Source organism: Lactuca sativa, chromosome 6 (genome assembly GCF_002870075.4).
Source record: "Lactuca sativa cultivar Salinas chromosome 6, Lsat_Salinas_v11, whole genome shotgun sequence".
Taxonomy (NCBI): Eukaryota; Viridiplantae; Streptophyta; class Magnoliopsida; order Asterales; family Asteraceae; genus Lactuca; species Lactuca sativa.
In genome coordinates this window covers 186,089,776-186,102,257 of record NC_056628.2, presented here as the reverse complement: position 1 = coordinate 186,102,257, position 12,482 = coordinate 186,089,776, and positions in this window count along the sequence as shown.

Here is a 12,482-nt window from a genome sequence, read left to right as displayed (position 1 = left end):
CTTATACAATATCCATTTTTATATAAAAACAAAGAAATCCATCTAAAAACTCACAAAAATATACCTTTAGCCTATATTTTAATCATTAACTAAAGAAACATAAAATTAAAAATTATATATTTCGGATATCTGATATCCTAACTATCCGAAAATTTCCGAAACGACTATTTTTATCCGAATCCGGAAAGTTGAATATCCAAAAATTCGGATATCCAATTTTTTGGAAAATTTCAGATCAAGTATCGAAATTTCGGATTCAGATTTTTTTGAAAACCTAACATGTTAAAGAATATATAATGGTATTAAACAAACATGGAATTTGCTATGTTTAATACCTTTAGGTTACACACGTATTTTTAGTTTTAAATCCTCCTTAATAAATGAAGGTTTTTTTTGCCAAATGTCAATCTCTCATGAGTTTTGACACTTGTCATTTTTTGGTATTTTTGAAATAAGTATTATCCACTTGTCAATTTTTGGTTTGTTTCAATTTTTAAAATTAAAGTCATATACTTATATATGTAAAGTATTAAATATCATATATATGATATTAAATTGCAATAAATATGTTTATTCATTTCTTATTTTAAAGTTGTACATTAAAAAATATTTTCTATTTACATTTTAATTTAATGTTAAATTTTTTTTAAATCAACCCGTGTAATACACAGGTCTCACATCTAGTACTATAAATATAAAATTACAAATAGAGTTGCTAATATCAAAAATGCTAAATGAAATACGAAAAAGGTTTGAGGTATTGATATTGGCTGATAAACTCAAACCTAACAATAAAGAAGAGAGTCAAAAGACTCAAAGCTGTTGAAATTAATATTAAGCAGCACAACCAACTGTTTATTTAAATATATATATATATATATATATATATATATATATATATATATATATATATATATATATATATATATATATATATATTGTGACATCCCTAAATTTACAGTCAGAAAAAACCGATTTTGTTTATACTTTTATAATAAAATCAAAGTAATATTTCAATTAAAACTGTTGCGGAATTTATTCCCAAAACAAAATATGATAAAATTTTATCAAATCATTTCTTAAAAAAATTTATTTTTCATTTCATTACAAAACTCGGGATGTCCACATCGATACAGACCAAAAGCATAAACAATACAATATAGGCATTACAACATTTATTTACATCTACTGGCCTATAATCCAAAATCCCTCGTCATCATCCAACTATGTTTTTGTTCCACTACATGTAATACATAAATCTGATTAGGTCAGGCTTTGGAGCCTGGTGAGAACATAAGGTTTTCAACCCACAATAAATAAATTTATTATCATCAACTAACAATATCCCGATTACCCATTCCCGCTATCCTCACTTTACGTCCCTAAAACACTTATCATAAGGGTCTACCATAAGGATCATCATCGGGATGGACACTACTGCTAAAGGGGTTCATCAGCAATAAATGTCCTTAAGGCAACCATAAGGGGGCTGGAGTATACCGGTGAACACATCGTTCACAAACGCTTACAGGTTGCGAGCATGCTAGCATTCCACTGGACTGTCTAGAAAGGTTCATGGTAGTCATCTATACTTCGCAAAATGACTTAAACAACAACAACATTGAGGCTCTCATCATTTTATCACACATCAACTATTTCATCTGCCCATGTTTTACCTAACATATTTGTAGATAAAAATATATATACAGTTTAAAACCTTTATAAAACATTCGTTCAACACCCATCTCAAATAAACAAACAATATATATACACATAGCACGTATTTTATAGAAAATACTTCATATCTATGTGTAAGATGAAAGTGACTACACACTCACTTGATAAGATGATGATTGGACAACACTCCGTTCCTTAAAACAATATTTTTTGATGAAACCGGGATGTTTGCTCAAAAACCGGGCTTTATGCAGGCAGAGTTTCGACCCGAAAAACTCTTTTTCTCGGAGACTTCGGGGCTCTAGGCTTTCTTCGGGTGCTAGGATGGTTCCCTAGGCTTTGGGCGGGGGGGGGGGGGGGTGTTAGGATAGCTTAGAAGAAAATAGAAGGTGTAAAAGTGTAAAATTTTGTAAAAATTTCGAGCAGCCTCGCACTTCTATTTATAGTGGCCGAAGCCTCTTATTACACTGGGTGTAACCTCCTGGTACGCGGGGCGTACTACTTTGTTCAACTCTACGTTGGGCGTAGATCGAGTACGCTGGGCGTAAGAGCGGATTACTTCGGACGTGTCACAGCTACAAACACGTATCTATCATGCGAAGGAGTAGGGGAGGTGGCTAACTCCGGATCACGTACACAAGTACGTTGGGCGTAATCCGAGTACGCTCGGCGTACGCCTTCGGAACAGCCTCGAAGTTTGTGTCTAAAACTTCAAAAATGCATATCTTTCGCATACAGTCTCCGTTTTCGACGTTCTTTATATCCACACGTAGGTGGAATTATACTCTACAAGTTTCGTTTAGACTCCGTCGGCTAATTTTGACTTTATTTTTAAAGTTATATTTTTAACAGGCCAGGACAGGAAAAGTCTGTTAAAAATTCATAACTTTTTCATCCGACGTCCGTTTTTGTCTGTCTATTTACCGTTGAACTACTATCAACAAGATCTTCGATTCTCGTTTAGGTTGTGTCGGCTAAAAATCGACCGATCTATAATTCGAATTCCGGGCTGCATACTGTTATGCCAAATCTTAGAAAATTCATAACTTCCTCATACGAAGTCAGATTTGGATATTCTTTTTATGCAGGCTCTCGGTTTAACGTATACTACGACTTTCATTTAGATCGCTAAGGCTAAAAGCACTTTATCATAAATTCACTTTTTACGTCACACAACGTCGTGCAGGTTCTATCGTGAAACTTCGACAAGTCATAACTTCCTCGTTATAACTTGGATTTCGGTATTCTTTATATCTTCAGAATCCTTGTTTCAACCAATACAACTTTCTTCATAGATATTAGGTTTATCTAACATTTATTTTCGGTGCTTATTTTTTTATCCTTAATTTATTAAATCATAATAATTAAGCATAAAGCACATAATACTCAAATAATACATTTTTATTACTTCAAAACAAGTTACAAAGGTTGACCTAGACTATTACATCGTCTTTAATGCTTTAGCCTGGAAATACGGGCGTTATTTTCGGCGCTTAGTTTTTTATTTTTTATAGTTTCAGCTGTCGTTATTCATAAGTGAAAAATAAATACAACAGATTTTTATTACAGTACATTCGCTAATTACTTATGAATAAAAGTATAATTAATTTTTTTTACAATTTAAGTATCATTTATATATGAATATAACATGTAATAAACATTTTACAGTTTACATCGCTTTCGTCACATGTTATATTCACATATGAATAAACAATGTATTAGCTCTTCTCACAAACTATATTCAAATATGAATAACACATTTATTAGAATTTTGTTACAGTTCATTTGTTATTCACATATGAATAAGGAGTTTGAAGTTTTTGAACGCTTCGTCTTTTATTAATATACTATTTATTCATATATGAATAAAAAATAAACTGTAACAAAAATATGATAAATATGTTTTTCATATATGAATATTAGATATAACAAGAGCTAATACACGTGTGTGTGTGTGTGTGTGTATATATATATATATATATATATATATATATATATAGAGAGAGAGAGAGAGAGAGTTAGGTTCAAGTGTTTTCACTATCTATTATGTGCATGTATGATTGATTCTAGACCAATCATTTTAGTTATTTTAAGAAAGTAATTAATGCATATTACATGTTGAAGATATAATGGGTATTAATTACATCTTCAGCATTTAATATGCATTAATTACTTTATTAAAATAACTAAAATGATTGGTCCAGAATCAATTATACATGTACACAATAGATAATGAAAACAAAATAACCTAACCCTATATATATATATATATATATATATATATATATATATATATATATATATATATATATATATATATATATATATATATATATATATATATATATATATGTATATGGTAGCGTTCAATCGAGAACATTTTCTTATTACGAAAACATTTGAGAACAAATTTTAATGACACAATTTTTTTAAATTAAAATCATCATATAATATTAAAATAAACCAAGAAATAAGTAAAAAAATAAATTTAACACCTACTAACCAACACAACTCACCACCCAAACAATACCATCCACCACCACCACCCGTCCCTGCGACCCACCTCCATTACCCATCACCACCACCCCCACACACCACCCATGGAAACCACCACCCAACATCATCACCACCATCTGCCATCGCCAACCACGACCATCATCCACCACCCATTGTAACTACAATCCACCTCCACTACCCATCACTACCACCCACCACTATTACCACCACCTGCCACTACCACCACCCATAACCACCACCCGCCACTATCACCCCACCCACCTCCCACCATCATCACCACCACACTCTACAACCACCACCACGCAAAAGTGAATATTTTCCATATAAATTCTTTGTGATTAGATACATATAATCACATGTGATTATATGCGTTTAATCACATATGATATATGTGGACAATATTTATCTTTGTGTTCTCGATTCAATAGTTGTTCTCGTGTATATAATCATATGTGATTATATGTATCTAATCACATATGATTTATATATACATCATTATTTTTTTGTCCATATAAATCATATGTGATTAGATACATATAATCACATGTGATTATATGTATTTAATCACATATGATTACAGTTGACAAAGAACAATTATTGAATCGACAATGTGACAATGAATCTTATACACATAAATCATATATGATTGGATACATATAATCACATGTGATAATGTGTATTTAATCAGATATGATTTATGTGGACACTATTTATTTTTTCGATTTCGATTGAATAATTGCTTTTGTGTATTTAATCACATGTGATTATATGTATATAATCACATATAATTTGAGGTAGACAAGATTCATTTTTACCTTCTCGATTCAATAGTTGTTCTCATGTACTTAATCACATACGATTATACATATATTCACATGTGATAAAATACCTGAGAACAACTATTGAATCGTCAAAGAAAAAATGAATTGTGTCCACATAAATCATATGTGATTAGGTGTATTTAATCACATATGATTAAAAGGTGTTTTATTTATATTCATAGGTTTGATACCATACTAGATTCATTTATTCTTGTGTTTCATTTTGCATGTTTTAACTTCCAGAATAACTAGGTCGTTCTTCCTGATTGACTAAGTTATTCAAACCATCCATAGTCGGTCATATGTTGGAAGTTGATATGAATCAAGATTGTCTTGGGTTGGGCTTGTAGAGGTCTAAGATGTTGGATAAGGTGGTGCTACAACACTCATGATTGCTCATAAGTTCTGAGTATTGGATTCAACCCGCGCTCATTGAAATCACTTCATGGATTTTATCACGAGTGATCATGAGACGATAATATCTTATATTCTTCAAACCTAGAGATATGAGTTGTTACTATGAGTTGGTTATACATTGATTGCATGAAAACGCATTGGTAACTCGATGTTATAAAACGTGCCTTTGTGTATGATTCAACAAGTAGTAGAACAAGCCATATGAGTCGAAGTTTATCCATTCCTTTTACCTTCGGGATAAAAGCGATATCTATGGGCCCCTCGATGATTTGGTGATGACAAATGTAAGTGCTCGGCCGGGCCTGAACCGATTTGATTTGTTCAATTAGTCAGTCATCATGAATCGGAAATCAGGAAACAACAGATGGACAGAGAGAATGATTATAATCCATGTCTCAGTCCATATGATATCTAGAATGGAGGAATATATGATCACTTATCTAATAGACAAGTCATTGACAACTGTCAGAGATCATCAACAAGGTCAAAGTTCGACAGAAGCTTTTAAGAGCTACGATTGCCATTCAGTTCTTGAAGTCATACGCAATAATAGTTTTAGACTTATCCAAGTGGGAGACTGTTGGATTAATGTCTAAGTCCATAACTATAATTGGTAAGACTTGACCCGACCCGACATGGTCCATTTGGGTTGCATGGCATCATGCATTTGGATAGACTAAAATGAGAGAAATAACACTTAAGGTTTATTAATATATTATAAGTTCTAATATATTAATAAGGTTATTTAATTAGTATTGATCAAGAATTAATTTGGAATTAATTAAGGGATCAAAAGGAGACTAATTAAATATATGGGTTTATTGTGTAAATCATTCATTCTTTTATATGTGGGCTTGTGATCCAAGATTCCTTATGTTGGACTAAGTCCATGGGGTGACCCATGGATACTCCATGGAGGTTAAAATCCATGGAGCATAAGGAATGGGTAAAGTTATGAGTTACATGGTGTAACCCTAATAGCCACCATATAAAAGAATCCCATAGCTCAAGAAATCGTGCACAAGTGTGTGAATATGAGGGCTAGACGATTTCAAGGAGTGGTACATTTCTGTCAAGTCATTTCAAGTGTATTTGGTGTTGTGTAAACCATTTGAGGTGTCACACTTGGGGCACTAGGCACTCAAGCTTCATGAAGACAAGCTACATCAAACAAAGGTATGTATTCTATCCATTTGATTACCCAAGCATCAAAGATTGTATGCTACATAGGGTAATACATTGGAAAGTTCATATTTGCATGTTTAATAGAGAAAACATAGATCCAAGGTATTTAGGGTTGCATGTACACTTAAGAGTGTTAGAATGCTCAAAACCCAAGAAATAGTCCCCGACTATCCCGCATAAACTCAGTGTTCTCACCCTAATCCTCTCAAGCTTGCAATTGTCCTGTCGCATACCCTCAGCCTGAGCTCCCCTGATCAAACTCACCAGTGGAGAATCCACTGATATCCTCATACATGTCGTTGGAGTAGAAGATCCATCCGTCTTGCGGCTCAGAGCGTATGCAACCACGTTCGCTTTACCAGGATGGTAAAGGATCTCGCAGTCATAATCCTTGATGAAGACAAGCCTTCTGCGTTGTCTCATGTTCAGATTCGACTGATCCATGATGTGTATTAGACTCTTGTGGTCTGTGTATATGGTACAATAGACCCCATAGAGATAATGTCTCAAAATATTGAGAGAGAATACCACCGCTCCTAGCTCCAGATCATGAGTGGGGTATCTCGTCTCGTGCGGCTTTAGTTGCCGCGACACGTAGGCTATCACCTGTCCTCTCTACATGAGCACCGCTCCCAATCCTGTGATGGATGCATCACAAAATACCACAAAATCCTCAACTCCTTCAGGGAGATTCAAGACTAGAGCATCGCATAATCGTTGTTTGAGGGTCTCAAACGCTCTCTACTGATGGGTTTTATACAAAAGAACATCTTATGTGCTCATGCAAACCCTAATGCTTGGATCTAGGTTTCTCTATTATACATGCATTCATACAAGACTTTCAAACCCTAGATCTAGCATACAATAATCAAATTAACTTATGAATTAGGGTTTAGATCTTACCTTTATTGTTATGTAGTAATAACAATATCAATTCCTCCTTGTAATTGACTTTTGAAAGCTTAGTGTCACAAGTGCCACACCTCTAATGGCTCACAAACACCAAGAGCAAGAGGATGACTTAGGAGATGAGAAGAAGACACCAAAAACGACCAAGAACCCTTAGGGATTCATTCCATGCGTTTTTGGGGCCTTAAGGTTCCTTATATAGTGAGGCTAATAGGGTTTTGAACTAGGAAACCCTAATCTGACTGCTTAGGCCCTAAGCAGACCATGGATTCCCTCCTTAGAGGCTTTGGACTAATTCTTATGGGTTTCCCATAGATTTCGTCCACTCCAACCTCTATGGAGTCCATTAGCCCAATAGCCAACTATCACACAATTGACAGTTCTAGTCCCCTTTATTTAATTAATGTCTTTTAGCTAGAAAATTAATTCTTGACTAATAATATTTAAACAATATGATTTCTCTTTTGATATATTATTCATATAATATATTAATAAATCATAATTAATATCTTTCTCCACAAATCATCCTATCAAGTTGCTTTGGTCAAGGCAACCCAAAAGGACCATGCTCACAATCGGGTCAAGTACATACGAAAATAGTTATGGACTTAGACACTAATCCACCAGTCTCCCACTTGGATAATTCTAATAACTATTATGTGTATGACTTCAAACCTGATCAGCAATCATAGCTATCAAAAGCCGCTGTCAACTCTGATCTCCTCAGAAGCGTGTCCTTTAGATAAGGGATCATATATTCCTCCATTCTTGATATCGTATAGACGTGAGACATGGATTGAAATCGTTCACTCATTCTATGTGTTGTTTCCCAATTTCTGATTTACGACGACTAACAACATACTACAATTGAACACATCAAATTAGTCCCGGCTTGGCCAAGCGCTTAGGTGTCATCGCTAAATCATCGAGAGGCCCACAGATATAGCTTTTATCCCACTTTGGGTAAAAGGAACAGATAAACTTCAACTCAATGCTCGCTTGTACTCACTCAACGAATCGCACACAACAATACGTTTTATAACACCAAGTTACTGGTGCGTTTACATATTATCAATGTGTAACCGAATTACAATTATAACTCACACGTCTCGGTTTCAAGAATATAAGATATTATCGTCTCACCAATCACTCGTGATAAAATCCATGAAGCGATCCAAGTGAGCATGGGTTTAATCCAATACTCTAATCTTATAGGAGCACTCATGAACCCTGCAACAAACTTTTGCTATGTCTAAAACACTACAGACAATCTACAGTCAGATTCATGACAGTCTTCTTTCATATCTACTTCCAAATTATGATCGACTGTGGAACGTTCGAATAATCTTATTATTCAGGAAGTCAAAACATGCAAAGTGAAACACAAGAATAATCGAACCCAATATGGCCCCAAACTTTTGAGTATAAATCAAACTCCTTTTATTTAATCACCATATTGATTACACATTATTCATTGTATAATGTTTCAGGTAATCAATTTATTACTTGAATTATAACAACAATTGTCCCATGCTCTAAGCATGCACACTATGTTTACCTATAGTCCTTACTTTGTGAAATAGTATAATTGAATAACATTTTCAATCACACTCATTTCACAATTCCCAATCCTTATAAATTATTTTAAGAATACAAAATTTTCGCCACTACTAGAATATGTTAGATTCTAACATTTTATGCAACGGTCCTTTCATAATATCACAACACCAAAGTCCCCAAGACTTTGTAAATGAAATTAAAAAGTGCTCTATTGGAGATTGTTACAAGACAATTCCATAGACATGAAATCACACATTCAAAGTACATTCCTTTGAACACCCTTCTTGCATAAAAGTTTATAATCTAGACACATAGATTCCTAATGTCCAACTCCCAATGTGCAAACATTTCCATATTTGCCATATAACAACTCATTATTAATAGAATCATATCAAATAATAATAATGTTAGTATGGTCCTTACATTACTATACATCCAACTTCTCACAAGGAACCAATCCTCGACGAACCTTAGATTGTCCTCTTGACAGTTGATTAACCACTTTCATATCTGGTTGCAATCCTTTCTCTCTTAATGCCCTAGGCATTTGGGAAATTTTTGGAACACGTGAATATTATAGCATATGCAATCGATCCTATACCCGAAGCATATGGTATACGATTCATAATGTCTTACATAAAGACGTGATATTTTACCAGTCTTTTGCTACAATATCTCTATTTGCCATGTTCTCTCAATTCGAACTATGAAGAGGGATCCCGTAATCATAATCGAATTTCAGAACACAATCTTAATTTCATATGAATAAATTAGACTAAAAAATCAATCCAAGCTTATAGAACTGAAATGAAGTATAAAATTCTCTCCCTTAATTATAGCAAAACAATTTTTCAACCCCTGCAACTTTGCAAAGTGAAACTTTTGTTTTCTATAATTAATATTGCTAACTTGCAACACTCAAAATAATAATCATGCTCCCATTAACATGATGATTATATTCATACAAGCATAACATTTATGCTCCCGCTAGCTCTGACACGTGCTCAAAAATCAGCTGAACTTCTACAAGACAATGCTTATTGAATTTCATAAGTCCATATTTCTAAAATTAGTTGCTTCGATAAGACTTTATCCAAGCTTCTCAAACTCATACACCTTTCCTTAGATAACCTATGTGTGTGTCTAAAAGATTCTAGAACTTATAGCAATAAGTCTCGAATGTCCAAACTAATTTGCCAAATCTCTCAATTTGAACTATGAAGAGCGATGCCGTAGTCATAATCGAATTCAAGAAATGCAAATTACACAATGCTATCTTTAAAATATTTCCTAGTGAAAGCGTTTCCTCACAATCATTTTCATGATGGAAAGAAACCTTATGACACTTAGATTTTGTGGCGTATGTGTTCCTATCCATGTGAATTTGTCATAACCATAATCATAAGAAAATGTTTATGACAAATCCAAACTCTTATGGACATAACTTATTTGATCTTGAGTTCTTGCCATCAAGGGTCCCACCTATGCTTCCAGGTTATTAAGCAGCTCAACCTTCCTTTCAATGTACTTGCCATTGATTAAGGTGATTTGCCCCTATGCAACCCATTGAGAACTCATAGAACTCACATGCATAGTTGACCAAACTAGAATGGCACAGAAACAAAATTATGTCAACACAATAGGTAACAAACCTCAATTCGTGTGCTAGTGCTTAATAATAGGTTTACTATTTATTAGTTCTTGAACTTTTCAAGATCACTTAGACTCCCACTGACCTCTTGACATATATGATTGTCTTGACAAAACAAATATTTAAGAGTTAGTACGAAATCCTATCAAGATTAACACTTCATTTAATTGGTTCTGGTTGGTCTTTGTCTTTTTCAAGAAATCACAATTTTACCAATTTCAAACGTGCAGAAATAAGAAAACTTTCTGAATTCCACATTTAATAAGTGTTACAAACCTACTGAAGACGTGTCACTCAATTCACAATCTTGATTTCTGGGAACGAAGTATGATCGAACTTTTGATTTAAACCATTTCAACAATTTCAGATTCCTCTTCTTAGTCATACTAGTGCACTAAGATGTCCTTAGAGGATTAATTATGATAAGGTTTTCATAATCAATAAGACGATCATAAATACGATACAAAAGTACTCTCCCTTCTTCTTAGATTGGAGAACTTTTTATCTTTCTGCGTTCATTGATTCTACTTATTCGTTCTGCCATTCATTGGAACTTTTTCAATGATTCAGAATTATGCTTAATCTTATAAGCATAATCATGTCTACTAGACTTTTAGTAAATCATGATGAATAATCTTATTGTTATTTATGGTGGACTTGACCAGCACACAACATTGTGAACTCGATCTCCTAGCCCTTCACTTGACTCTTTGTCAAGGAATTAGCCTTATAATTTCTAAGTACCAAGATTTATATACATCACGTGATTCAAATCATATGATTCCAAGCTTCTGTCCAATTGAAACTTGGGCAATGGGAATCTTTCCTTACTTAGAAAATCACGACACTACCATAAATAACATAACTATGAATCACATCCATTTAATATTGCTTATAGTAGAAACACATAGACATCAATTTTCACAATTGCTATTGCAAGGAAATATAAATAAGATAAAATCAAATTTTATTTTATTGTGGAAAAAATATATCCTTACAATGCAAATGAAAACTATGCTATTACATATTCCTAAGCAATAACTCTAAGCAGCAGCTCGATCATCGAATCCATGCGATCATAATCCATTTCTTCGCGATCATACTCAGCTCGCTCCTTCGTTTAAGCTTCCTTTCTTTTCTTCGATCCTTCAAAACATTAAAATGTAATCTTATCACATCATGTATTAAGAATCTCCAAATATGAACTTAATGGAGTTAGATAATGGATTTTACCTGAAGGAGAGTCATACATCTTGACTCTCCCATCTCTTAGATCTCTTAGGTAGTCAGGGCAACTTCGTAACCAATGTCCCTTCCTTTGGTAGCAGAAACATATGGACTCTTCTGGAATGGTACGCGGGACTATCTCAGACTCAGCCTTTCTCTTACGTAGAGAAAAATTTTCTAGACTTCCGATGTTGCCATTGCCCATAGAAGGTTGGGATATTGATTTATCTGACAAACTTGCTCGACCAATGCACCAAATCATTTCTGATTTAGCAGCAATGAGCAAATAAGTCAAATGAATAAGGGTCATGTCATGGTCCATCATATAGTACTCTCTAAAGAACTTGCCATATGATTCGGGAAGTGATTGAAGAACCAAATTACTTGAGACATCGACACCCAACATCCTTAACCTGTCAATGTGTGACTTCATCTTTAAGACGTGTGCACATACAGACTTTCCATCTTTGTGCCTTATTGCCAACAAGGCTTGAGTGACCTTGAACTTTTCAAGTCTT